This window comes from Hemitrygon akajei, unplaced genomic scaffold (assembly GCF_048418815.1).
Source record: "Hemitrygon akajei unplaced genomic scaffold, sHemAka1.3 Scf000061, whole genome shotgun sequence".
Classification (NCBI taxonomy): domain Eukaryota; kingdom Metazoa; phylum Chordata; class Chondrichthyes; order Myliobatiformes; family Dasyatidae; genus Hemitrygon; species Hemitrygon akajei.
In genome coordinates, this window is record NW_027331947.1 from 4,481,284 (window position 1) to 4,509,210 (window position 27,927).

At 45.9% G+C, this 27,927-nt stretch overlaps 1 protein-coding gene and 2 long non-coding RNA genes across 5 annotated transcripts in view; 1 reads left to right on the forward strand and 2 right to left on the reverse strand.

Moving 5' to 3' along the window:
* Nucleotides 1-27,927, reverse strand: part of LOC140721792 (uncharacterized) — a 284,490-nt gene that overhangs the window by 63,662 nt on the left and 192,901 nt on the right. The gene's annotated exons all lie outside the window — the stretch shown is intronic.
* The window catches only part of LOC140721786 (uncharacterized), a 112,516-nt gene that overhangs the window by 8,881 nt on the left and 75,708 nt on the right, over nt 1-27,927 (reverse strand). The gene's annotated exons all lie outside the window — the stretch shown is intronic.
* LOC140721791 (uncharacterized) overlaps nt 12,730-27,927 on the forward strand; it is a 70,768-nt gene continuing 55,570 nt past the window's right edge. For 2 of the 3 annotated variants that reach the window (XR_012097460.1, XR_012097462.1), the window contains exons 1-2: nt 12,730-12,947; nt 14,370-14,520. This is a non-coding gene — a long non-coding RNA (uncharacterized lncRNA). The remainder of the gene's footprint in view (nt 12,948-14,369; nt 14,521-27,927) is intronic. The other variant, XR_012097461.1, reaches the window with a different exon arrangement.

The following is a 27,927-nucleotide window of genomic DNA, read 5'->3' on the forward strand; positions in this document are numbered from 1 at the left end:
TGATGTGTTCCACATAACCTGCAAGTTTAAAAGGAGCTCAGAAAATAAGGTCAAAGTAAGTTTCAAAAGCATCTGGGAAACAGAAACGTGCAAGTTTAAAGGGAGCAGAGATACCTGACTGACCTGCATGAGGTGTTGAGCTACCTAAAATGCATTCTTGAATGTATAATGTAGATTTAAAGCAATAGTTTGATTTAAATTATTTTATTAAATACACATTATCTTGGATCTCTTAATCGCAATTCACATTTAATGTAGGATTAACCTTTCTGCATTTGGATAACTACAATTTTTGTTCTTTTCTTTCGAAAAATGCAGTCACATCATAACACTATTCAAACTTCGGACCCAAAGTCTTTTTCCCAGGAAAAAAAATACTATAAACTTTTTGCTATTTAAAATTGGTAACATTTATCAATTCATGCTATTGTTTAAAATTAAATTGCTTAACTCCCTGAAGCAAACTTGTAAGTTCACTAGCTAATAAAGATTTGAACAAAGAGGATTGTATATTTTACATACAAAGCAGCATAATATCAATGCTCCTACATCATAAATTGGGAGATGAATATACACATCCCAAACTTATTAGGTACTTGGACTCAATTTTTCCCACAGATGGTGAACTGCTAATCTTGACTGGTTCATCAGGCACAGCCCGGAGTAGATCTGAAGGGAGGTGGGGTGGTTTGTGTATTTGCGGCAGTGCTGGGAGGAAAAATCAGCATGAATGATGAATGTCTTTAATGTCCCTTCCTATAAAATGCTCTACAAATGTCTCACACTTATTTGACCTTGAGCTTTTTTTAAAACCATATTACACTTTAGTCAGGATTACTTAGAATTTCAACATCTCTTTTCCAGCGAAAATAATAAGTGGGCAGGGGTATAATTTAAAGATCCTATATATTCAGTTTAATCCACCCCATTCTAATGAAATGTTTATTCAGTTATTCATGCTATTGACAAGGCTCTGAATAAAGCAAATGAGGACCAATAGGTGTGGTCCATTCTTACAACCAGTTCGATGGCATAATTTTAAACTCACTTCTCCATGTCTTCACATTTAGGAGCAGAATCACAAGAAGAGGTGGCAAATGACCAGGTGGTAAAAGCTCTCATTTCCTTTCCAATTCTATTTGAAAGTACTGTCTTAGTCTTCAACAATACTGTCCTGTGGATATCCAGTAAGTGTGCTCTGGAAGTCCAACCCAAAGTAGAATCCTTGCTAATCTACAATGCTAGCACTGTACCTCACCATACTTTATGTCTGGTAATTTAGCCAAGATTCCTATTTTCTAATCACAGGAAAGACTAAGTGTTAATTTAAAACAAAGGCTAAGATTTAAACTTTCATCTTATGGTGATGATCATCTAATGTTATACTGCTTTTCCCTATATAAAAGGGGTGATAGTTAAGTTTGTGGCCTAAGGTTGAAGGAGTCAATTTTAGAAAATCTAGCACATCTATTTTTCAACATAGTCCCCTCCTACATTTACACACTTAGTCCAGTGGTCGTGGAACATACGTATCTGGGACCTCCAGAAAGTGTCCACAGATGGGTTTTGTTCCCTTTCTCCGAGTTCCTAATCCTTGCATTTAGATAGCTGGAGTTCAGCTCTGTCTGAGAGATCCATCGGTTCCCGTTCCCTCATCAACCGGAAGCTTCCCGGGGTCCGTGTACGGATAATGGGGCTGAGAGACAGGGAAGAGGGCAGGACTGTCCCGGGTTTGCTGGCCACGGTGTCAGAAATTCACAGGAATCGTCCCGAAGTCGGTGTTTAAGATAAAAACACAGAGAATCGCTCTTACCTGCAATCGACATTTTCAAAGCCTTCTGTGTTCCGCACGCATGCGTAATACTCGGGGACATCATCAGCCTGACGCCTGCGCAGTTCATCAGTTCTTCAGTGCCTGACAAAAATTCTTACCGCAGGGCCTTATGGGTAATAACTGTGCCATTAAACATTTCTTGAAGCACCGGTTCAATGTCCATATCTCATTTTTTTCCGGGTGTATCGAAAAAATCTGCAGCTCTTTTAACGCAGAAAGCGGCTCATGTAAACAATGTACTCAATATCAACGTGTATCTAATGCCAAAGTAAAATGCAGATATAAAGCAGGAGATTCTGCAGTTGCTGGGAATACAGAGACGCACACACACAAAATGCTGGAGGAGCTCTGCAGCTCAGGCAGCAACTAAGCAGCGGAGTACACAGTCTAGGTATGCTGAAGAGGCTCGGTCTAAAAGTTGTTTATTTATTCCTCTCCACAATTGTTGCCTGATCTTTTGGTTACCACCAGTATCTTTTTTTTTGGGTCAACCAGTTTCCAAATTTTTCTGATCTTCCTTTTGTAGCCATATCCTGCTGGTCTGTTTCCTCTTCCTCTTCCTCCTCGTAAACTCTAGACCATTCTCTCTCTGGAGCCCCAAAGCCCTGACTCAGGCTGGCAACACTTTGGTTTCTGATTCTGCAACACCGAAGTTTCACTCGCTAGTCTGCTGTCAGACTTTAGAGGTGCATTGTGTTGCGAGATCGCAGATTCGTTTACTGTGAGTGACGCTTTAAGTGCCTGAGTGAGGCGGGGCTGTGACGTCACACACGCGATGCAGCAGAGACGGGGGGGGGGAGAGAGGGAGGGGAGGGAGAGGGAGAGGACGAGAGAGAGAGAGAGAGAGAGAGAGAGAGAGAGAGAGAGAGAGAGACTTCAGCTTGTCACTGCTATGCCCAAAAGATTGGGTTGATCATCGGCACGCAGTGCACAACAGTTGTGTGACTGTCACTTCGTATAATCCATATGTGTGGATTTGTTGCAGTATCCTGTGGTATCACTTTTGTTAGCCCTTACGTGGAATCGGGGTGTTCTGTGGTAACCACTTGAAGACGATATTCCTGCCACTGTCACCTGGTGATATTTCTAAGTGGATTTCGGAACGAATCAACGGATAAGATCTTCGGCGACTGTTATTTCGTTTACCCAGCGTGGAATGTGTGTGGAATTCTTCGTAATTGCCTTCTCTCTAGACGTTCGTGTGGATTTACAAATCTCTCCTCTCACTGACTTATTCCGTGGATTACTGAACTTTTCCACTTTATCATCTTAAGACTTTAAGCATTGTTTCTGAAGCTTGAGAGTTCGGGAGCTGTATATACGCAAATAAACTTCTGTTTATTTTATTTAATCTTTTATATTTGTAGCAGATACTAATGAGAGTGGTTTTAACATCGAAACCAGACTCCATTAGTGATCTGTTGCTGCTGGTCCGTAACAATTGCAACAACCCAGCTGTCTGAGGCACAGTCCTTTAAAATTGGTGAAAATGACCCAAAACTTTGAAAAGAGCGGGGAAGAAGGAGTTTAACCAACTTCGTCCAGAGCCCTGAAGAACGTCACAACCACAGTGAGCTCATCGTCTTATTCAGCCTGGAGAAAATCATGCAGGAAATTCATGCAGGTGTATAAGATGATGAGAGGCATTGGTCGTGTGGGTAGCCAAAGGCTTTTCCCCAGGGCTGAAACGGCTAACACGAGGGGGAATAGGTTTAAGCTGCTTGGAAGTAGGTACAGAGGAGATGTCAGAGCCAAGTTTTTTAAGCAAAGAGTGGTGTGTGTGTGTGGAATGCACCGCCAGCGACGGTGGTAGAGGCGGATACAATAGGGTCTTTTAAGAGACTCTTAGATAGGTACATGGAGCTTAGGAAAATAGAGGGCTATGCGGTAGGGTAATTCTAAGCAGTTTCTAGAGTAAGTTACATGGTCGGCACAACATTGTGGGCCAAAGGGTCTGTAATGTGTTGTAGATTTCTATAGTTCTATGAAATTCAAGAGAAATCTCCTATCCCACGGAGTGGTGACTAGTTGCAACCTGTCATCTCAGGGAGAGTGAGAGGGGAACGGCAAGGGTAGATTTTGATAAACTGATATGGAACAGAAATATGGGCAGGGACCAGATGGGCCGAGTGGCCTCTCTAGTTTGCATCGTGAGTGTGGTAGAGACAGTAAGTACCTGAGACACGGGATTTGATACAGAAGTGATTTATCTTTCACAGATCCACAATATTAAACACCAGTCCAGTTTAAGGCTAACATCAGCAGAACAGACTCCTCCAATGCTCAGTGACCAGGGTTCAGTCCTGGGTGCGATGAGCAGCCGCAAGAACTGCAGAATCTGACAGTAACAGTCCCTCATGAACCTGCAGCTGCCTTCAGTCACCGTGATGGTTAAACATTTAACACGGAGCTGATTTGAACTTCCTCCCTGATGTGAAGTTGCTGGTGTTGCAGCAGCTGGGATGATTGAGTAAAACTCTTTGCTCACTCCGGACAGAAATGTGGCCTCTATTTATTGTGAACTCACCGGAGCATCACAAGGTGGGTTAACTGAATGAGTCTCTTCGCACACACGGAGCAGGTGAACGGCCGCATCCCAGTGCGAAGCTGTTGGTGTATCTGCGATGGCCGGATGAACCCCTTCCGAAATGAGTCAGTGAATGACGTCACGGTGCTATAACGTCATGGCAATGTATCCAATCAGATCACGGACATGGACACGTGTTCGAGCTCTCCTTGCAGCGAGTGAGGCGCTGTCTTCTCCAGCATCTCCGCCTCCACATTAAAGGATCGGCGGCATTCAAGCGCTGGTGAACTGACAGATACAGCGGAGCTAATGAGCTGTTGTGGTTGAGATTCCTATACACAGATCCTTTGACTTTTCTACACTGTTATAAGTTTACAAAGCATGTAAGTGGATGAAGGACAACATTTCCTGAGGCGAGCGGGGTAATTTAGTGAAGGTTTATAACTTTTGTTATATAACTCAGCCATGACTTTTTTTTTATACTTAAAACGTTCATTTAATACCCCGGGCAAATAATCAACGGCCAGCCTTATCTTATCATCTTCAAAGTTAATCATACCTAACCGACGAGATGGCGAATTATAGTAACCTTTCTTTTCAAGAAACGCAATGATCACAGGTGGAGGTTTCTGCTGAGAAGAGGATTTAAACACTGGGGCTCGGTGTACCCGGTCTATTCTAGGCGGAGTCTCCAAAACATCAGAAAACATACGAGCCAAGAGCTTTGCAAAAAATTCTGAAGGTCGATTGCCTTCGACCAACTCAGGAAGACCCAAAATTCGTATATTGTTCCTTCTTGATCTATTCTCAAGGCAACAATCTTTCGTCTTAGAGATTCAACGATTTTCGATTGTTTATCTCCGAACTTCCCCAACTCATCCGTCTTAGTATCGAGTCTCGTTAAAGCATCTTCATGTTCCTGAATCTGAGTAGTCTGTTCCTGCAGTGTTTTGAATAGTCTGCAGCAGAATCTCAATTCGTTTAAGCTCTGTGGTAACCTTTAAACACACATCCGAATGTGGTTCAGACGTTTCGCTCTGAGCTTCCGAATTAGCTCCGCAATAGCTTCCACAGTCACAGAAGGATCCTCTTCTTTTTTCCAGAAGTTTTAGCACGAGACATCAACGCAGATTGGATTCAGTAACTTAAAAAGAACGAAGCTGTTCGAGAAACACGTCTACTCCATGCAATGCCATGAGGGGAAGGACAACATTTCAACTCAGGTAATTTTAGTCCCCATAGTGCCTTCTGATAAAAACACTGTCACAGCTCCAAACAATTTGGAGAAATAATACTTCATCTTCAAACTGACCGCAGCTCCGGCATCAGGCACAATATCAAACTCTCTGCTTCCCTCTCTGTATCAAAATGGATCATTCCTCCCCTTCATCAGTCTGTGACTTGGCTCAGTTTGTCTGTCTCTTTCGCATTCTGAGCATGCTCCACACACCGACTGAGATCACATTTTATTTACACGGCTGTGATAGAGACTTACTGATTATTATGTCCCTCCCGGCATTTGACGGTGGTAAACTCAGAGTCAGCAATGCTATTGAACATTGGGAGTAGGTGATTAGGGTTTTTCGTTGGAGATCGATAAACTGCCGGTAGTGTGTGTCTGGATGAGTGGGTCGTTTTCAGACTGGAAGGAGGTAGCGTTTGGAGTACCCCAGAGATCAGTCCCTGACCATAGTTGTTCACAGTTTAATGCCCTGGCGGAGGCAGCGAGATATAAGGTGCCCCAGTCAGCTGCTGACGCAGAAAGAGTGGAGTTGGGGGAGGGGAGGCTATTCACATGCAAGTTCGTAGCTTTGCAATCAGTACATAGTGCACTGTGGGGCTGCAGTGGCGGGTTCCAATCTGCTAATTAGATTTGCTGAACAGTGTCGATGATCAGAGGGATCGCAGACTCCAAGGAGGCGGGGCTATGACGTCAGTCACAGGCTGACAGCGCTGACTGTGGACTGAACCATAAGAGAGAGAGCGATCTGCAGACAGGCAGTCGGCCAGTCTAAAGAGAGAGAGAGAGAGAGACTGGAAAAGCTGATCGCTTCAGTTAGTCGCAGCTGAGGCTTGAAACTCTCCTATGCCCACAAGAGTGGGTTGATCATCGGTACACGGAACCACAACAAATGTGTGTGGCTGTCACTTAGTATAATCCATAGGAGTGGATTTTGGAATATCTTGTGTTAACCCTTGCCTGAGTATGTTGTGTGGTAACCCCTGGAAGACGGTATTCCTGTGACAGGTCATTTTCGCTGATAACTCGTATGTGGACGGATTCAACGGATAAGAACTTCGACGACGGTATTTTGAAGTAACGGCCGTTTCTCTACGTTTCACCCTGGATTACAAATATCTCTTTCCCGTCATTTATTCCGTGGATTACTGAACTATCCTACTTTACCACCTCAAGACTCTGAGATTTATTCCCTCAGGGTGGATAGTCTGGGAGTTATATTTACACATATAGGCACTTAGATAGATAGATAGATAGATAGATAGATAGATAGATAGATAGATAGATAGATAGATAGATAGATAGATAGATACTTTATTCATCCCCATGGGGAAATTCAACATTTTTTTTTCCAATGTCCCATAGCTAACTCGTCTAACAGTGTAAACTTTCCTTTACTTCGTTAAGTTACTATATGACAAGTAGATACTCATAAAGAAAGTGGTTTTAACATCAAAACCAGACTCCAGTGTGAATTCTATTGTTGTTGGTTCGTTTCTAAAACGTCACAGTTCGTAACAACAGTTTTATTAAACTAGTTAGACCACATCTGGAGTGTTTCATGCAGTTCTGGTCGCCCCCATTCTCGGAAGGATGTCGGGGCTTTGGACAGGGCGCAGAAGAGGTTTCCCAGGATACTGCCTGGATTAGAGGGCATGAGCTATAACGAAAGGCTGGACAACAGTTCAGTTCAGAAATGAAAACAGTTCAGTTTCCTTCTGTGGTTCCAGAGCAGAAAATCAGTCTGTCTAACATTTCCACACAATTAAAATGGGGAATTTGTTTATTATCATCACGTACTGAGCTACAGTGAAAATCTTGCCTGACGTACCATCCACACAGATTGATACATTACAACAGTACATTGAGCAGATATACGACAAAACACTCACTGTAACAAAGCATTATGGCTGCAGAGAAAGTGCAGTGCAGATAGACATATGGTGCAGGGTCACGTCGAGTTACATTGTGAGGCCGAGACCATTTTATCATTCATTTGGCTTGTAGACACAGACAGGAAGCTGCCCTTGAGCTTGTCATTACTAATAACTGCAGGTCTTCTTTTTTTCTCACTTCCTCGTGGCACTAGACGGGAATGTCCATTAAGCCCTTTAATTTTTGAAACTTGTATTGGAGCCTTTATCTATAACACTACGTGAAGCTGAAAATATTTTCGGTATCTCTATGAATGGAACCATACATAAGATTTCTCTTTATGGAGATGATCTTTTGGTTTTTATTTCAAAACTTGAGGAATCAATTCCTAATCTTTTGGAAACACTTAAATATTTTGGTACATTTTCAGGATATAAACTTAACTTGAATAAAAGCGAATTGTTTCCATTAAATGCCCATGTTAGTATATATGATGATATTCTTTTTAGAATTGTTAATACATTTAGATATTTAGGTATTATAATTACTAAAAAACATAATGATCTCTATAAAGCAAATATAGTTCCTTTAATGGACTCCATGAAGCAGCTATTTTCTAGATGGAATCCACTTACTTTTTCTTTAATAGGTCGTATTCATGCTGTAAAAATGATGATTTTACCTAGATTTTTATATATTTTCGAAAATATACCTATCTTTTTAACTAAAAAAATTCTATCAAATTGACTCTCTTATTTCTTCCTTTATTTGGACCAATAAGAGACCAAGAATTAATAAGTATCAATAACACAAATCTAAAAAAGATGCTGGACTTGCACTTCCTAATTTAAGACTGTATTATTGGGCTGTGAAAATTAGACAATTATGTTTTTGGTTATATTGGCTTGATAGGAACCAAAAATCATTATGAGTTGATTTGGAATTAAAAGCTGTTAAACAATTTTATTTAACTTCAATTTTAGGAGCTCCATTACCTTTACAGCTCTCTAAAATTCCAAATTTAAATCTTTACCCGGTTATTAAACAATCCCTACGGATTTGGGTTCAGTTTCGTTTTTTAAAAAATTTTAAACAATTTAAGTTGTCCAGTTTTTTATATCGAAACTTTTCATTTAAACCTTCAACATCTGACCCAATTTTTCTCCTATGGAAAAATAACGGGATCCATTCTTTTACAGATTTATTTTGTGATTGTCGATTGATGACCTTTGAAGAGTTATTTAACAAATTTTCTCTCGCTCATACACATTTTCAGCAATATGTTCAGATTGGACATTTTTAACAGCAATATTTACCTAAGTTTCCATATTTACAAGAATCTGATTTGTTGGATAACATTTTGAAATCGAATCCCTTAGTGAAAGGTTGCATTAGCAGAATTTATAATTTATTTTTGTTACAAAAGGAGAACCTATCACTAAAGACTAAATAAGATTGGGAGAGAGAACTTAATATGGCCTTTGTTAATGAAGATTGGCTTCGAGTTTTGAAAAACGTAAATTCTTCTTCTGTATGTGCCCACCATCGTTTAATTCAATTTAAAATTGTTCACCGTTATTATTTAACAAAGGAGAGACTATCTAAAATATTTCCTAGTATAGACAAATGCTGTGATAGATGTAAAACTCAATTAGTTCTTTGTCACATATGTTCTTGTCATGTTCTTCATTAAAATCGTTTTGGAAATCTTTATTTTCGACAATTTCTAAAGCTCTGATAATTAATTTACAACCTAATAGATTGACTGTTCTATATGGAATAGCTCCGCATCATATTCAGTGTATTTCATCTTCAGATCAACATGTAATTGCATTTGTTACACTACTGACAAGAAGGGCTATTTTATTAAAATACAAAGATATTTCTTCCCCTACATTAATTGAATGGTTTTCTCAGGGAATGTTATGTCTTAGTTTGGAAAAACATAGAAGTAGAACTTTTGATCCTCGATTCGAATTTGAAAGAAGATGGGGTTCATTTGCCAAATATTATCATTTAATTTGAATTACTCTGTATGGTTTCCTTCCAAATTTATTTTTTTTATAAATACGAAATGGCGGTTGATGTTTCTTATTTTCATATTTAGATGATGGTCAAATGTGTGTAGTTATTGGATTTTTCCCCCTAGTTAGATGGGGTTCCTTTTTTTCCAAATACTTTTATATATATGTAAATAATTTCCAATTTTATATTTTACGATCAGTTTTTATCAGCTTTATTAATTGCATACATATTAATCTATTGAAGTTTTGTATCATTTTATAGCTGTACAAGATTCTGTACCAATAAAAAAGATTCTAAAAATTTAAAAAAATGAAAACGACTAAACAGTAACTGTAACAAAGCATTATGGCTGCAGAGAAAGTGCATTGCAGATAGACATATGGTGCAGGGTCACGTCGAGTTACATTGTGAGGCCGAGTCCATTTTATCATTCATTTGGTTTATAAACACAGACAGGGAGCCGTCCTTGAGCCGGGTGGTTCGCGCTTTAAGGCTTTTGTATCTCTTCCCCGATGGGGGAGCGGGTTTGCAGCAAGAATGTCCAGGTTATGAGGATCTTTGAGTACATAGCCTGCTTTTCCGAGGGAGGGGAAGTGTAGGAAGAGTCCATGGAGTGGCGGTTTGTTTCTCTGATGTTCTCTGCTCTCCAAAGTTCTCTGCAGTTCCTTGCAGTCATGGGCAGAGCAGTAGCCATACAAAGGCGTGAAGTATCGACAAGGAGCTCAGAGACCTCGGCCTTCACCCTGCTTTGTGTAGCTGGATCCTGGACTTCCTGTCAGATCGCCGGCAGGTGGTAACAGTGGGCTCCATCTCCTCTGTCTCTCTGACCCTCAGCACATATACCCCACAGGAGTGACACCTTGCCCTCTCCTTTACTCTCTGTGCACCCATGACTTCCATAGCCACCCACAGCTCCAATCTGCTAATTAAATTTGCTGTCTATACTACACTGACTGGCCTAATCTCAAATAATAACGAGGCAGCCGACAGAGAAGAAGTCATCACCCCGACAAGAAAACAACATCTCCCTCATTGTGACAAAAAGACAGGAGCTGGTTGTGGATTACAGGAGGAATGGAGACAGGGACCAAATTCAACATTTCCAAGTCTGTTGTTGACACAAAATGCACATTTTAATATTGATCATGAGACAATGTATTTTATATATTGTTAATGACTGAAATCATATTTACAGATTGTTACTGACAGAGAATCGTATAATTTGTGTTCCGTGTGTTATCTGAATGTACTTGCCTGTGATGCTGCCACAAGTCAGTGTTTCTCTGTACCTGTACCTTCCCGTACTTGTGCACTTGGCAGGACCTGAGAAATCTCAGTGAGATTTGATTAGTGATGATCATCTTAGCAGCTCGGTAGGTGGAATGTATGAGACAGTACACTGTTAAATGCAAAACCCTGAACAGTGTCGATGATCAGAGGGATCTCAGATTCCAAGGAGGCGGGGCAATGACGTCAGTCACAGGCTGACTTCGCTGACTGTGGACTGAACCATAATTGAGAGAGAGCGATCTGCAGACAGGCAGTCAGCCAGTCTAAAGAGAGAGAGAGAGAGAGAGAGAGAGAGGGAGAGAGAGAGAGACTGGAAAAGCTGATCGCTTCAGTTAGTCACAGCTGAGGCTTGGAACTCTCCTATGCCCACAAGAGTGGGTTGATCATCGGTACACGGATCCACAACGAATGTGTGTGGCTGTCACATCGTATAATCCATAAGAGTGGGTTTTGGAATATCTTGTGTTAACCCTTGCCTGGGTATGTTGTGTGGTAACCCCTGGAAGACGGTATTCCTGTGACAGGTCACTTTGAGCTATAACGAGAGGCTGGACAAACTTTGTTGTTTTCTCCAGAGCGGCGCAGGCTGGGGTGAGACTGGATGGACGTTTATAAGATTACAAGCGCAACAGATAGAGTGGACAGACGATATATTTTTCCCGGGGGTTGAAATTTCTAATACATTTAAGGTGAGAGGAGATGTGAGCGGCAAGTTTGCTTCTTTCCACAGACTAATGTGAAGATCACATTCCTTAACTTCTCTAGTGCCTTTAACACCATCCAGCCCAAGATCTTAAGGTACAAACTAACGGAGATGGGAGTAGACTCTCACATGGTGGATTGGATAGTGGACTACTTGACAGATAGACCTCAGTATGTGCGGTTGGGAGACTGTAGGTCTGACACGGTGGTCAGCAGCACAGGAGCGCCGCAGGGAACTGTACTCTCTCCGGTCCTGTTCACCCTGTACACATCAGACTTCCAATATAATTCGGAGTCCTGCCATGTGCAGAAGTTCGCTGATGACACGGCCATAGTGGGGTGTGTAAGGAATGGACAGGAGGAGGAGTATAGGAAACTGATACAGGACTTTGTGATATGGTGCAACTCAAACTACCTGCGTCTCAATATCACCAAGACCAAGGAGATGGTGGTGGACTTTAGGAGATCTAGGCCTCATATGGAGCCAGTGATCATTAATGGAGAATGTGTGGAGCAGGTTAAGACCTACAAGTATCTGGGAGTACAGTTAGACGAGAAGCTAGACTGGACTGCCAACACAGATGCCTTGTGCAGGAAGGCACAGAGTCGACTGTACTTCCTTAGAAGGTTGGCGTCATTCAATGTCTGCAGTGAGATGCTGAAGATGTTCTATAGGTCAGTTGTGGAGAGCGCCCTCTTCTTTGTGGTGGCGTGTTGGGGAGGAAGCATTAAGAAGAGGGACGCCTCACGTCTTAATAAGCTGGTAAGGAAGGCGGGCTCTGTCGTGGGCAAAGAACTGGAGAGTTTAACATCGGTGGCTGAGCGAAGGGTGCTGAGTAGGCTACGGTCAATTATGGAAAACCCTGAACATCCTCTACATAGCACCATCCAGAGACAGAGAAGCAGTTTCAGCGACAGGTTACTATCGATGCAATGCTCCTCAGACAGGATGAAGAGGTCAATACTCCCCAATGCCATTAGGCTTTACAATTCAACTGCCAGGACTTAAGAACTTTTTAAAGCTATTATTAATGCTTTTTGAGTTAGTTCTTACTGAGTTAAGTATTGTATGTAATTAGTTTTTGCTACAACAAGTGTATGGGACATTGGAAAAAAGGTTGAATTTCCCCATGGGGATGAATAAAGTATCTATCTATCTATCTATCTAATGAGTAGCTGGAGTCTCTGCCTGGGGGGGGGGGGGTCGCCAATCCTGACACGTGATCCCGTTTGCCCCTCCCATTTAACCGCAGATGGGCAGCATCTGGCGTCTGTTTCCGAGGCCCCGCCTCCCGATGATGTAATAATCTCTTCGCGCATGTTCACAGTCTCCGGGTGGACGGTGTTTTCCTCTCCGCTCAGAGCTGAAGTGGGTCGGCTGTGTGTTCAGGAAAGACTTTCGTCTCTTCCGTCGGGATCACTGTCTGCGGGCCGAGGATATCACTTTCCCATCGGTGAGTATTGAGACCGATCCCGAGCGGGGAGATCCGATGTTGGCCGTGAGCCCCGAACTGTGGGCCAGGAATTCATTTGTTTCCCAACTATCTGGGCTCGTCAGAAATGTGTCGACTTCACTTAATCTGCATTGAACGATCCAAACCAGGAGCCCAGGCTGTCTGTTTCCACAGAATTGAAATGGAAGTCCCGCCGTCAGGTCACGTGAGGCTGTGTGCCGCAGATTTGCCCCGCCCTCCGCTTTGTGACGCCAGATCACGTGGTGTGCTTTTGGCCGCTGAGTCCCATTAACTTCCCCGAACTCGCCTCGTTTACTGAGGCTTCTCGCATTTGGCCTGGAGCTTTATGGCTGTTGTGTCTTCTCCCGGACTGGGGTGGGTGAGAAAGGAGAACGTCCCAGGTTGTGGGGATCTTTGGTTTCACTGCCTGCTTTACCGAGGGACTGGGAAGTCTAGGGGGAGAATGGTTCGAGCCTCCGCTCCCCGCAGTAGAGCTGAGCCATACATTACTCCTGCACGTTCATAGCCCAGCGAGGGCGGTCGGTCCAGTATAGACAAGACAAGATCTGTATCCTAGGATCTGTAATACAAATTTCCTGAAATAGTCCTGTTTTCACCTGGAAATGGAGTGATAGTATAACAGTAAAGGAAGCACAACTTTTCCCTGTAAATTATCCTGGAACCGATTTGTCTGTTATTCCTGGAAATGTGTACAGTGCAGTCGTTGCTAATGAGGTTCACATGAATAATCTCAGGAATGATCGGATTTATATATGAGGAGCATTTGATGGTTCTGGACCTGTGCTCAATGGAGGTCAGAGGGGCGGTGGGGGTGGTGGAGGGATGTATGGTTAAGTAAACCTACCGAATGCTGAAAAGCCTGGATACAGTGGACATGGAGAGGATGTTTCCATTAGACAGAGAGTCTGTGATCTGAGAGCACCGTCTCAGAATAAAGATGCTTTCCTTTAAAACTGAGATGAGAAAAAATTTTTGGCCACAAGATGTCTGATCTGTGGAATTTGTTGCCGCAGAATTTGTTTGAGGCTGCCATTTGGGTATATTTGTGAAGATTAATATACTGATGATTGCTGAGTAGTTTCAGGGTTACAGGAGGAAGGCAGGAATATGGTGTTGGAATAAAAATTGGCCATGATTGAATGGCTGAGTGGTGGAGCAGACCAGATGGATTGAATCACCTAATTCTGTTCCTGTGTCTTGTGTCTTACCATGACTGAATGATGGCTCCTTCTTATCCCGTATTGTTTTGTGATGTGTGAGGGACAATTAAAGATTGTTCACTGACATCATTATATTTGCCAACGTTTAAATTTCAGTGAGTTTTGTTCCTAGTAACATTCAGCAGATACGTTTGGTCCTCCTTTTCATTGTTAACGTGCTTCATTATCTTTCATGTTTAAGTTAGACCTGCAGAGAGAGATTTATTGGAAGAAAAACCACGACTGAAGACGAGGGAACAGCAACAAGTGAACCAGCCCGAGGATTGAGAGCATCAACTGGAGAGAACCCATCTGACTTGGAGATTCCAGTGATTCAGTCAGGGGAAAGTTTGGTGAGTCTCATTTACTCAAACACTGGTCCTTTAGACATTACGTACCTGTACAAAGGAAGGTAGGAAATAGTTGGGAGTGAGACTGAATGTGCCCAGAAGAACCAGTTATGCCAGTACCAGTCAGACTCAGTTATGAAGAACCCCCCCCCCCCCACAATTTTCCCTTTAAACTTTTCACCCTTCACCCTTAACCCATGTCCTCTGGTTTTTTTTCTCCCCTAGCCTCAGTGGAAAAAGCCTGCTTGCATTCACTCTATCTATACCCATCATAATTTTATACATCTCTATCAAATCACCCCTCATTCTCCTACGCTCCAGGGAATAAAGTCCTAAACTATTCAACCTTTCTCTGTAACTCAGTTTCTCAAGTCCTGGCAACATCCTTGTAAACCTTCTCTTGCACTCTTTCAACCTTAGTATTATCCTTCCTGTAATTCAGTGACCAAAACTGCACACAATACTCCAAATTTGGCCTCACTAATACCTTATACAACCTCACCATAACATTCCAACTCTTATAATCAATACTTTGATTTATAAAGGCCAATGAACCAAAATCTCTCTTTACTACCCTATCTACCTGTGATGCCACTTTTAGGGAATTTTGTATCAGTATTCCTAGATCCCTCTGTCCTAGTGCACACCTCAGCGCCCTGCCATTTACCTTGTATGTTCTACCTTGGTTTTTCCTTCCAAAGTGCAATACCTCACACATGTCTATATTAAACTACATCTGCCATTTTTCTAGCTGGTCCAGATCCCTCTGCAAGCTTTGAAAACCTTCCTCACTGTCCACTACACCTCCAATCTTTGTATCATCAGCAAACCTGCTGATCCAATTTACCAAATTATCATCCAGATCATTGATATAGATGACAAATAACCATGGACCCAGCACTGATCCCTGTGGCACACCACTAGTCACAGGCCTCCACTCAGAGTAGCAATCCTCCACTACCACTCTCTGACTTCTCCCATTCTCAATTCCCAATCAAATTTACTACCTCACCATGTATACCTAGTGACTGAATCTTCCTAACTAACCTCCCATGCGGGACCTTGTCAAAGGCCGTACTGAAGTCCACTACATCCACTGCCTTGCCTTCATCCACTTTCCTTGTAACCTCCTCGAAAATCTCTAATATATTTGTTAAACATAACCTACCATGCACAAAGCCGTGTTGACTCTCCCTAATAAGTCCCTGTCTGTCTAAACAATTGTCAATCCTATCTCTTAGATAGATAGATAGATAGATAGATACTTTATTCATCCCCATGGGGAAATTCAACATTTTTTCCAATGTCCCATACACTTGTTGTAGCAAAAACTCCTTACATACAATACTTAACTCAGTAATAATATGATATGCATCTAAATCACTAACTCAAAAAGCATTAATAATAGCTTTAAAAAAAAAAAAAAAAAAAAGTTCTTAAGTCCTGGCAGTTGAATTGTAAAGCCTAATGGCATTGGGGAGTATTGACCTCTTCATCCTGTCTGAGGAGCATTGCATCGATAGTAACCTGTCGCTGAAACTACTTCTCTGTCTCTGGATGGTGCTATGTAGAGGATGTTCAGAGTTATCCATAATTGACCGTAGCCTACTCAGCGCCCTTCGCTCAGCTACCGATGTTAAACTCTCCAGTACTTTGCCCACGACAGAGCCCGCCTTCCTTATCAGCTTATTAAGACGTGAGGCGTCCTTCTTCTTAATGCTTCCTCCCCAACACGCCACCACAAAGAAGAGGGCGCTCTCAACAACTGACCTATAGAACATCATCAGCATCTCACTGCAGACATTGAATGACGCCAACCTTCTAAGGAAGTACAGTCGACTCTGTGCCTTCCTGCACAAGACATCTGTGTTGGCAGTCCAGTCTAGCTTCTCGTCCAACTGTACTCCCAGATACTTGTAGGTCTTAACCTGCTCCACACATTCTCCATTAATGATCACTGGCTCCATATGAGGCCTAGATCTCCTAAAGTCCACCACCATCTCCTTGGTCTTGGTGACATTGAGACGCAGGTAGTTTGAGTTGCACCATATCACAAAGTCCTGTATCAGTTTCCTATACTCCTCCTCCTGTCCATTCCTGACACACCCCACTATGGCCGTGTCATCAGCGAACTTCTGCACATGGCAGGACTCCGAGTTATATTGGAAGTCAGATGTGTACAGGGTGAACAGGACCGGAGAGAGTACGGTTCCCTGTGGCGCTCCTGTGCTGCTGACCACTGTGTCAGACCTACAGTCTCCCAACCGCACATACTGAGGTCTATCTGTCAAGTAGTACTCCTTCCAATAATTTACCCATGACCAACATCAAACTTACCAGCCTATAATTTCCTGGATTACTTTTTGAGCCTTCTTTAAACAATGGAACAACATGAGCTATCCGCCAATCCTCTGGCACCTCACCCATAGATAACTACTTTTAAATATATCTGCCAGGGCCCCTGCAATTTCAACACTAGTCTCCTTCATGGTCCGAGGGAATACCCTGTCAGGTCCTGGAGATTTATCTACTTGCCTCAAGGTAGCAAGCACCTCCTCCTCTTCTATCTGTATAGGTTCCATGACCTCAATACTTGTTTGCTTCATTTCCATTGACTCCATGCCAGTTTCCTTAGTAAATTCAGACACAAAAAAATCATTTAACATCTCCCCAATTTCTTTTGGTTCCATACATAGCCGACCACTCTGATCTTCAAGATGACCAATTTTATCCCTTAACTATCCTTTTGCTATTAATATACCTGTGGAAGCTCTTACTATCCTTCACCTTGACTGCTAACGCTACCTCATGTCTTCTTTCAGCCCTCCTGATTTCTTCCTTAGGTATTTTTTTGCACTTTTTATACTCCTCAAGTACCTTATTTGCTCCCTGTTTCTTATACATGTCATACATCTCTCTCTTCTTTATCAGAGTTCCAATATCCATCGAGAACCAAGGTTCCTTATTCTTATTCACTTTGCCTTTAATCCTGAGACTTTGTTCCCAGTGTGTCCTCATGGGCTGTCCAGAAATGATTTCAGCTGGTGACAGCCCTGTTTTCCCCTGTGGGGTAACCCTCATGTGGAATCGGGCTAATGGTCGGACCTTCAACCAAGTGAGTCTAGTCTCCACTGTTAGTCTGGCCAGTTTACTCTTCAGAATGCCATTGGCTCTTTCCACTCTGCCAGCGGCCCGTGGGTGGTGTACAAACTGGAATTGTTGCTTGATAGCTAGTTTGTTACATACTCCTTCATTTACTTTCACCATAAAGTGTGAGCCATTGTTGAATTCAGCATCTCTGCCAGGCCGTACCTGGGAATTATTTCCTGTAATAATACCTTCACAACAGTCACAGCAGTATTAATGGTAGTTGGAATAGCTTCAATCCATCTACTAAACACATCTATAATAACTAAGCAGTATCTATAGCAATGTATTCTAGGCAATTCAATAAAATCAACTTGTAGACACAAAAAAGATCCACCTGTCAAGGGAGTCATACCCGGTGTGCAGGGTACAGGTTACCAACCATTCCCTCCTTTCCCAGGTGTGTACAATTATGTATATAATCGACCAATATTGGTAAAAACTGTGTAGGAACCCAAACCTGTCCCACTGGGGTGATTCAAAAACCTAGGTCGGGGTCTTTCTGGCACCCCATCTGGGACCACAGTTTTCACTCCTCCTCAGAGGCGTCCCTCTGAGAAGAACAAAACTCGAGGTAGCTGTAGAGCGGTGAGTAAGTTGTTTACAAAAGTGACATTACTAATGGGGTGGCCAGAGGAAGTCAGGAACCCCCACGTTCCCAGAGATCCCCGTAGTCATGTACAATTCCAAACGCTTAACGGGAGTCTGTGTAAATGTTCCCACTTCTGTCTGTTGCTGGGATACAGGCACGAGTCAGAGCAAACAGCTCAGCCTTCTGGATGGAGACAGCTGCTTCAAAAGATGCCTGTTCAATTACTTCACTGTCCGTCACTATCGCATATTCAGAATATCGTATTCCTGCTCGATCCACAAAAGAGCTTCCGTCCTCATAAAACATTGCCTCGGGCTAGAGGGGGTATTGCGGAATGGATGGGAGAGTCTGTACTTCTTTCACAGTGATCCTGATGGGCTAGAGGGGGTATTGCGGAATGGATGGGAGAGTCTGTCCTTCTTTCACAGTGATCCGGACGCGCTAGAGGGGCTATTGCGGAATGGATGGGAGAGTCTGTCCTTCTTTCACTGAGATCCGGACAGGCTATAGGGGGTATTGCAGAATGGATGGGAGAGTCTGTCCTTCTTTCACAGTGATCCGAACGGGCTAGAGGGGGTATTGCAGAATGGATGGGAGAGTCTGTCCTTCGTTCACAGTGATCCGAACGGGCTAGAGGGGGTATTGCAGAATGGATGGGAGAGTCCGTCCTTCTTTCACAGTGATCCGGACGGGCTAGAGGGGGTATTGCAGAATGGATAGGAGAGTCTGTCCTTCTTTCACAGTGATCCGGACGGGCTAGAGGGAGTATTGCAGAATGGATGGGAGAGTCTGTCCTTCTTTCACAGTGATCCGGTCGGGCTAGAGGGGGTATTGCAGAATGGATGGGAGAGTCTGTCCTTCTTTCACAGTGATCCGGACGGGCTAGAGGGGGTATTGCAGAATGGATGGGAGAGCCTGTCCTTTCACAATGATCCAGACGGGCTAGAGGGGGTATTGCAGAATGGATGGGAGAGTCTGTCCTCCTTTCACAGTGATCCAGACGGGCTAGAGGGGGTATTGCGGAATGGATGGGAGAGTCTGTCCTTCTTTCACAGTGATCCGGACGGGCTAGAGGGGGTATTGCAGAATGGATGGGAGCGTCTGTCCTTCTTTCACAGTGATCCTGACGGGCTAGAGGGGGTATTGCAGAATGGATGGGAGAGTCTGTCCTTCTTTTGCAGTGATCCGGACAGGCTAGAGGGGGTATTGCAGAATGGATGGGAGAGTCTGTCCTTTCACAGTGATCCAGACGGGCTAGAGGGGGTATTGCAGAATGGATCGGAGAGTCTGTCCTTTCACAGTGATCCAGACGGGCTAGAGGGTGTATTGCAGAATGGATGCGAGAGTCTGTCCTTCTTTCACAGTGATCCGGACAGGCTAGAGGGGGTATTGTGGAATGGATGCGAGTGTCTGTCCTTCTTTCACTGTGATCCGGATGGGCTAGAGGGGGTATTGCGGAATGGATGGGAGAGTCTGTCCTTCTTTCACAGTGATCCAGACGGGCTAGAGGGGGTATTGTGGAATGGATGGGAGAGTCTGTCCTTCTTTCACTGTGATCCGGACAGGCTAGAGGGGGTATTGCAGAATGGATGGGAGAGTCTGTCCTTCTTTCACAGTGATCCGGACGGGCTAGAGCGGGTATTGCAGAATGGATGGGAGAGTCTGTCCTTCTTTCGCAGTGATCCTGACAGGCTAGAGGGGGTATTGCAGAATGGATGGGAGAGTCTGTCCTTTCACAGTGATCCAGACGGGCTAGAGGGGGTATTGCAGAATGGATGGGAGAGTCTGCCCTTTCACAGTGATCCAGACGGGCTAGAGGGGGTATTGCAGAATGGATGGGAGAGTCTGTCCTTCTTTTGCAGTGATCCCGACAGGCTAGAGGGGGTATTGCAGAATGGATGGGAGAGTCTGTCCTTCTTTCACAGTGATCCTGACGGGCTAGAGGGGGTTTTGCAGAATGGATGGGAGTGTCTGTCCTTCTTTCACAGTGATCCGGACGGGCTAGAGCGGGTATTGCAGAATGGATGGGAGAGTCTGTCCTTCTTTCACAGTGATCCGGACGGGCTAGAGCGGGTATTGCAGAATGGATGGGAGTGTCTGTCCTTCTTTCACTGTGATCCGGACAGGCTAGAGGGGGTATTGCAGAATGGATGGGAGAGTCTGTCCTTTCACAGTGATCCGGACGGGCTAGAGGGGGTATTGCAGAATGGATGGGAGAGTCTGCCCTTTCACAGTGATCCAGACGGGCTAGAGGGGGTATTGCGGAATGGATGGGAGAGTCTGTCCTTTCACAGTGATCCAGACTGGCTAGAGGGGTATTGCAGAATGGATGGGAGAGTCTGTCCTTCTTTCACAGTGATCTGGACAGGCTAGAGGGGGTATTGCAGAATGGATGGGAGAGTCTGTCCTTCTTTCACATTGATCCGTACGGGCTAGAGGGGGTATTGCAGAATGGATGGGAGAGTCTGTCCTTCTTTCACAGTGATCCGGACAGGCTAGAGGGGGTATTGTGGAATGGTTGCAATGGTCTGTCCTTCTTTCACTGTGATCCGGATGGGCTAGAGGGGGTATTGCAGAATGGATGGGAGAGTCTGTCCTTTCACAGTGATCCGGACGGGCTAGAGGGGGTATTGCAGAATGGATGGGAGAGTCTGTCCTTTCACAGTGATCCAGACGGGCTAGAGGGTGTATTGCAGAATGGATGCGAGAGTCTGTCCTTCTTTCACAGTGATCCGGACAGGCTAGAGGGGGTATTGTGGAATGGATGCGAGTGTCTGTCCTTCTTTCACTGTGATCCGGATGGGCTAGAGGGGGTATTGCGGAATGGATGGGAGAGTCTGTCCTTCTTTCACTGTGATCCGGACAGGCTAGAGGGGGTATTGCAGAATGGATGGGAGAGTCTGTCCTTCTTTCACAGTGATCCGGACGGGCTAGAGCGGGTATTGCAGAATGGATGGGAGAGTCTGTCCTTCTTTCGCAGTGATCCTGACAGGCTAGAGGGGGTATTGCAGAATGGATGGGAGAGTCTGTCCTTTCACAGTGATCCAGACGGGCTAGAGGGGGTATTGCAGAATGGATGGGAGTGTCTGCCCTTTCACAGTGATCCAGACGGGCTAGAGGGGGTATTGCAGAATGGATGGGAGAGTCTGCCCTTTCACAGTGATCCAGACGGGCTAGAGGTTGTATTGCGGAATGGATGGGAGAGTCTGTCCTTTCACAGTGATCCAGACTGGCTAGAGGGGTATTGCAGAATGGATGGGAGAGTCTGTCCTTCTTTCACAGTGATCTGGACAGGCTAGAGGGGGTATTGCAGAATGGATGGGAGAGTCTGTCCTTCTTTCACATTGATCCGTACGGGCTAGAGGGGGTATTGCAGAATGGATGGGAGAGTCTGTCCTTCTTTCACAGTGATCCGGACAGGCTAGAGGGGGTATTGTGGAATGGTTGCAATGGTCTGTCCTTCTTTCACTGTGATCCGGATGGGCTAGAGGGGGTATTGCGGAATGGATGGGAGAGTCTGTCCTTCTTTCACAGTGATCCGGACGGGCTAGAGGGGGTATTGCAGAATGGATGGGAGAGTCTGCCCTTTCACAGTGATCCGGACAGGCTAGAGGGGGTATTGCAGAATGGATGGGAGAGTCTGCCCTTTCACAGTGATCCGGACAGGCTAGAGGGGGTATTGCAGAATGGATGGGTCTGTCCTTTCACAGTGATCCAGACTGGCTAGAGGGGTATTGCAGAATGGATGGGAGAGTCTGTCCTTCTTTCACAGTGATCCTGACGGGCTAGAGGGGGTTTTGCAGAATGGATGGGGGTGTCTGTCCTTCTTTCACTGTGATCCGGACAGGCTAGAGCGGGTATTGCAGAATGGATGGGAGAGTCTGTCCTTCTTTCACAGTGATCCTGACGGGCTAGAGGGGGTTTTGCAGAATGGATGGGGGTGTCTGTCCTTCTTTCACTGTGATCCGGACAGGCTAGAGCGGGTATTGCAGAATGGATGGGAGAGTCTGTCCTTCTTTCACAGTGATCCGGACAGGCTAGAGGGGGTATTCCAGAATGAATGGAAGAGTCTGTCCTTCTTTCACAGTGATCCGGATGGGCTAGAGCGGGTATTGCAGAATGGATGGGAGTGTCTGTCCTTCTTTCACTGTGATCCGGACAGGCTAGAGGGGGTATTGCAGAATGGATGGGAGAGTCTGTCCTTCTTTCACTGTGATCCGGACAGGCTAGAGGGGGTATTGCAGAATGGATGGGAGAGTCTGTCCTTCTTTCACTGTGATCCGGACAGGCTAGAGGGTGTATTGCAGAATGGATGGGAGAGTCTGTCCTTTCACAGTGATCCGGACGGGCTAGAGGGGGTATTGCAGAATGGATGGGAGAGTCTGCCCTTTCACAGTGATCCAGACGGGCTAGAGGGGGTATTGCAGAATGGATGGGAGAGTCTGCCCTTTCACAGTGATCCAGACGGGCTAGAGGGGGTATTGCAGAATGGATGGGAGAGTCTGCCCTTTCACAGTGATCCAGACGGGCTAGAGGGGGTATTGCAGAATGGATGGGAGAGTCTGCCCTTTCACAGTGATCCAGACGGGCTAGAGGGGGTATTGCGGAATGGATGGGAGAGTCTGTCCTTTCACAGTGATCCAGACTGGCTAGAGGGGTATTGCAGAATGGATGGGAGAGTCTGTCCTTCTTTCACAGTGATCTGGACAGGCTAGAGGGGGTATTGCAGAATGGATGGGAGAGTCTGTCCTTCTTTCACATTGATCCGGACGGGCTAGAGGGGGTATTGCAGAATGGATGGGAGAGTCTGTCCTTCTTTCACAGTGATCCGGACAGGCTAGAGGGGGTATTGCAGAAAGGATGGGAGAGAATGTCCTTCTTTCACAGTGATCCGGACGGGCTAGAGCGGGTATTGCAGAATGGATGGGAGAGTATGTCCTTTTTTCACTGTGATCCGGACAGGCTAGAGGGGATATTGCAGAATGGATGGGAGAGTCTGTCCTTCTTTCACATTGATCCGGACGGGCTAGAGGGGGTATTGCAGAATGGATGGAAGAGTCTGTCCTTCTTTCACAGTGATCCGGACAGGTTAGAGGGGGTATTGCAGAATGGATGGGAGAGAATGTCCTTCTTTCACAGTGATCCGGACGGGCTAGAGCGGGTATTGCAGAATGGATGGGAGAGTCTGTCCTTTTTTCACTGTGATCCGGACAGGCTAGAGGGGATATTGCAGAATGGATGGGAGAGTCTGTCCTTCTTTCGCAGTGATCCGGACGGGCTAGAGGGGGTATTGCAGAATGGATGGGAGAGTCTGTCCTTCTTTCACAGTGATCCGGACGGTCTAGAGGGGGTATTGCAGAATGGATGGGAGCGTCTGTCCTTCTTTCACAGTGATCCTGACGGGCTAGAGGGGGTATTGCAGAATGGATGGGAGAGTCTGTCCTTCTTTTGCAGTGATCCGGACAGGCTAGAGGGGGTATTGCAGAATGGATGGGAGAGTCTGTCCTTTCACAGTGATCCAGACGGGCTAGAGGGGGTATTGCAGAATGGATCGGAGAGTCTGTACTTTCACAGTGATCCAGACGGGCTAGAGGGTGTATTGCAGAATGGATGCGAGTGTCTGTCCTTCTTTCACTGTGATCCGGACGGGCTAGAGGGGGTATTGCAGAATGGATGGGAGAGTCTGTCCTTCTTTCACTGTGATCCGGACGGGCTAGAGGGGGTATTGCAGAATGGATGGGAGAGTCTGTCCTTCTTTCACAGTGATCCGGACGGGCTAGAGCGGGTATTGCAGAATGGATGGGAGAGTCTGTCCTTCTTTCGCAGTGATCCTGACAGGCTAGAGGGGGTATTGCAGAATGGATGGGAGAGTCTGTCCTTTCACAGTGATCCAGACGGGCTAGAGGGGGTATTGCAGAATGGATGGGAGAGTCTGCCCTTTCACAGTGATCCAGACGGGCTAGAGGGGGTATTGCAGAATGGATGGGAGAGTCTGTCCTTCTTTTGCAGTGATCCCTACAGGCTAGAGGGGGTATTGCAGAATGGATGGGAGAGTCTGTCCTTCTTTCACAGTGATCCGGACAGGCTAGAGGGGGTATTGCAGAATGGATGGGAGAGTCTGTCCTTCTTTCACAGTGATCCGGACGGGCTAGAGGGGGTATTGTGGAATGGTTGCAATGGTCTGTCCTTCTTTCACTGTGATCCGGATGGGCTAGAGGGGGTATTGCGGAATGGATGGGAGAGTCTGTCCTTCTTTCACAGTGATCCTGACGGGCTAGAGGGGGTTTTGCAGAATGGATGGGAGTGTCTGTCCTTCTTTCACAGTGATCCGGACGGGCTAGAGCGGGTATTGCAGAATGAATGGGAGTGTCTGTCCTTCTTTCACAGTGATCCGGACGGGCTAGAGCGGGTATTGCAGAATGGATGGGAGTGTCTGTCCTTCTTTCACTGTGATCCGGACAGGCTAGAGGGGGTATTGCAGAATGGATGGGAGAGTCTGTCCTTCATTCACTGTGATCCGGACAGGCTAGAGGGGGTATTGCAGAATGGATGGGAGAGTCTGTCCTTTCACAGTGATCCTGACGGGCTAGAGGGGGTATTGCAGAATGGATGGGAGAGTCTGCCCTTTCACAGTGATCCAGACGGGCCAGAGGGGGTATTGCGGAATGGATGGGAGAGTCTGTCCTTTCACAGTGATCCAGACTGGCTAGAGGGGTATTGCAGAATGGATGGGAGAGTCTGTCCTTCTTTCACAGTGATCTGGACAGGCTAGAGGGGGTATTGCAGAATGGATGGGAGAGTCTGTCCTTCTTTCACAGTGATCTGGACAGGCTAGAGGGGGTATTGCAGAATGGATGGGAGAGTCTGTCCTTCTTTCACATTGATCCGGACGGGCTAGAGGGGGTATTGCAGAATGGATGGGAGAGTCTGTCCTTCTTTCACAGTGATCCGGACGGGCTAGAGCGGGTATTGCAGAATGAATGGGAGTGTCTGTCCTTCTTTCACAGTGATCCGGACGGGCTAGAGCGGGTATTGCAGAATGGATGGGAGTGTCTGTCCTTCTTTCACTGTGATCCGGACAGGCTAGAGGGGGTATTGCAGAATGGATGGGAGAGTCTGTCCTTCATTCACTGTGATCCGGACAGGCTAGAGGGGGTATTGCAGAATGGATGGGAGAGTCTGTCCTTTCACAGTGATCCTGACGGGCTAGAGGGGGTATTGCAGAATGGATGGGAGAGTCTGCCCTTTCACAGTGATCCAGACGGGCCAGAGGGGGTATTGCGGAATGGATGGGAGAGTCTGTCCTTTCACAGTGATCCAGACTGGCTAGAGGGGTATTGCAGAATGGATGGGAGAGTCTGTCCTTCTTTCACAGTGATCTGGACAGGCTAGAGGGGGTATTGCAGAATGGATGGGAGAGTCTGTCCTTCTTTCACAGTGATCTGGACAGGCTAGAGGGGGTATTGCAGAATGGATGGGAGAGTCTGTCCTTCTTTCACATTGATCCGGACGGGCTAGAGGGGGTATTGCAGAATGGATGGGAGAGTCTGTCCTTCTTTCACAGTGATCCGGACAGGATAGAGGGGGTATTGTGGAATGGTTGCAATGGGCTGTCCTTCTTTCACTGTGATCCGGATGGGCTAGAGGGGGTATTGCGGAATGGATGGGAGAGTCTGTCCTTCTTTCACAGTGATCCGGACGGGCTAGAGGGGGTATTGCAGAATGGATGGGAGAGTCTGTCCTTTCACAGTGATCCAGACTGGCTAGAGGGGTATTGCAGAATGGATGGGAGAGTCTGTCCTTCTTTCACAGTGATCCTGACGGGCTAGAGGGGTTTTGCAGAATGGATGGGGGTGTCTGTCCTTCTTTCACAGTGATCCGGACGGGCTAGAGCGGGTATTGCAGAATGGATGGGAGAGTCTGTCCTTCTTTCACAGTGATCCGGACAGGCTAGAGGGGGTATTCCAGAATGAATGGAAGAGTCTGTCCTTCTTTCACAGTGATCCGGATGGGCTAGAGCGGGTATTGCAGAATGGATGGGAGTGTCTGTCCTTCTTTCACTGTGATCCGGACAGGCTAGAGGGGGTATTGCAGAATGGATGGGAGAGTCTGTCCTTCTTTCACTGTGATCCGGACAGGCTAGAGGGGGTATTGCAGAATGGATGGGAGAGTCTGTCCTTCTTTCACTGTGATCCGGACAGGCTAGAGGGTGTATTGCAGAATGGATGGGAGAGTCTGTCCTTTCACAGTGATCCGGACGGGCTAGAGGGGGTATTGCAGAATGGATGGGAGAGTCTGCCCTTTCACAGTGATCCAGACGGCTAGAGGGGGTATTGCGGAATGGATGGGAGAGTCTGTCCTTTCACAGTGATCCAGACTGGCTAGAGGGGTATTGCAGAATGGATGGGAGAGTCTGTCCTTCTTTCACATTGATCCGGACGGGCTAGAGGGGGTATTGCAGAATGGATGGGAGAGTCTGTCCTTCTTTCACAGTGATCCGGACAGGCTAGAGGGGGTATTGCAGAATGGATGGGAGAGAATGTCCTTCTTTCACAGTGATCCGGACGGGCTAGAGCGGGTATTGCAGAATGGATGGGAGAGTCTGTCCTTTTTTCACTGTGATCCGGACAGGCTAGAGGGGATATTGCAGAATGGATGGGAGAGTCTGTCCTTCTTTCACATTGATCCGGACGGGCTAGAGGGGGTATTGCAGAATGGATGGGAGAGTCTGTCCTTCTTTCACAGTGATCCGGACAGGCTAGAGGGGGTATTGCAGAATGGATGGGAGAGAATGTCCTTCTTTCACAGTGATCCGGACGGGCTAGAGCGGGTATTGCAGAATGGATGGGAGAGTCTGTCCTTTTTTCACTGTGATCCGGACAGGCTAGAGGGGATATTGCAGAATGGATGGGAGAGTCTGTCCTTCTATCACAGTGATCCGGACGGGCTAGAGGGGGTACTGCAGAATGGATGGGAGAGTCTGTCCTTCTTTCACTGTGATCCGGACAGGCTAGAGGGTGTATTGCAGAATGGATGGGAGAGTCTGTCCTTTCACAGTGATCCGGACGGGCTAGAGGGGGTATTGCAGAATGGATGGGAGAGTCTGCCCTTTCACAGTGATCCAGACGGCTAGAGGGGGTATTGCGGAATGGATGGGAGAGTCTGTCCTTTCACAGTGATCCAGACTGGCTAGAGGGGTATTGCAGAATGGATGGGAGAGTCTGTCCTTCTTTCACAGTGATCTGGACAGGCTAGAGGGGGTATTGCAGAATGGATGGGAGAGTCTGTCCTTCTTTCACATTGATCCGGACGGGCTAGAGGGGGTATTGCAGAATGGATGGGAGAGCCTGTCCTTCTTTCACAGTGATCCGGACGGGCTAGAGCGGGTATTGCAGAATGGATGGGAGAGTCTGTCCTTTTTTCACTGTGATCCGGACAGGCTAGAGGGGATATTGCAGAATGGATGGGAGAGTCTGTCCTTCTTTCACATTGATCCGGACGGGCTAGAGGGGGTATTGCAGAATGGATGGGAGAGTCTGTCCTTCTTTCACAGTGATCCGGACAGGCTAGAGGGGGTATTGCAGAATGGATGGGAGAGAATGTCCTTCTTTCACAGTGATCCGGACGGGCTAGAGGGGGTATTGCAGAATGGATGGGAGAGTCTGTCCTTT